This window comes from Triticum dicoccoides, chromosome 4A (assembly GCF_002162155.2).
Source record: "Triticum dicoccoides isolate Atlit2015 ecotype Zavitan chromosome 4A, WEW_v2.0, whole genome shotgun sequence".
In the NCBI taxonomy this organism is placed as follows: domain Eukaryota; kingdom Viridiplantae; phylum Streptophyta; class Magnoliopsida; order Poales; family Poaceae; genus Triticum; species Triticum dicoccoides.
The window spans coordinates 661,645,753-661,646,844 of NC_041386.1; positions in this window are offsets into that span (position 1 = coordinate 661,645,753).

Sequence of the window (1,092 nt, forward strand, 5' to 3'; positions counted from 1 at the left end):
CATTGAAAACATGAAACCAGGTGTTCAAACACAAAACGAATGTCCAGGGTGGGCTTTGTTTGTTTTCACGTAGCTTACCACATGGACCATGTAGTCATGTCCAGGGAGGGGTGTGAAGCAGCAAAAGAAAAACATAATACCGATAATAGCTACAGCAGTTCAAAGCTACTCTACTTTTATTACTACAAACAGCAAAAAAATACCAGCTGAAACTAGAGCTAAAACTAACACTGCTCCTTAATAGAAGCGACTTTGCATAAGAAACTCCCTCGTCTTTTTTTTCAGGTATGCATTGTCACCTCTCTGTCACTTGTGGCCAGCTCCAGTCTCACAGCTTGTTGGTGAACCAAGAGTTCACTCTTCATCTTCTTCATCAGCTGTGTAGGAGAGGGGGAGTTCCAGCACAATGACAGGAGTCAGAGCTTCACCTTGCTTGAGCATCATCTCAGGGCTCCCTAGGGGAGAAAGCTAGGTGTGGTCTTCTCCATCTGAGATCATTTGACCCTTCATCAACATCCTGAAGGTAGGTGAGTTCTGATAATGGGCACCTTCAATGTCTAAGTCTGTGACTTTTACCCCACAGTCAGCAGGAAGGGCGACCTGGGATAATAGAGATCTTCAAAGAGATTGTTTCCAGTTCCTTCGGAGCTTTCCCTTTGAAGAGAACCATCCATTTTTTGATTGTCCAATGGATCAACCACCAGATATGTTTCAAATCAGACCATGCAACATTGTCAAAAAACAAAGATTATCTATATTTCCAAATGCAACATAGCACACAAGCACAAACCGAGTTCATGGCTACATGTTTCTTATGTGCAGGCCAGAATCTAGCAATTGAAAAAAACAGTTCCTAAATCACAAGAGAAGAAATTAGAAATATCATTCTAGATTTGCCTAGCTACAACACAACAAACACGTGGTCTATACATTCATTTTCTAGGCAATAAACACATTCTGTGGGTTTTTCAATGCCTCTCTTAAACAGATTGTCCTTAGTCATAAGTTTTTTATGAGACAAAAGCCAGAGAAACACCTGTATCCTAGGAGGGGCAACCGTGGACAAGACATAGGGCATGTACACATGTTGCA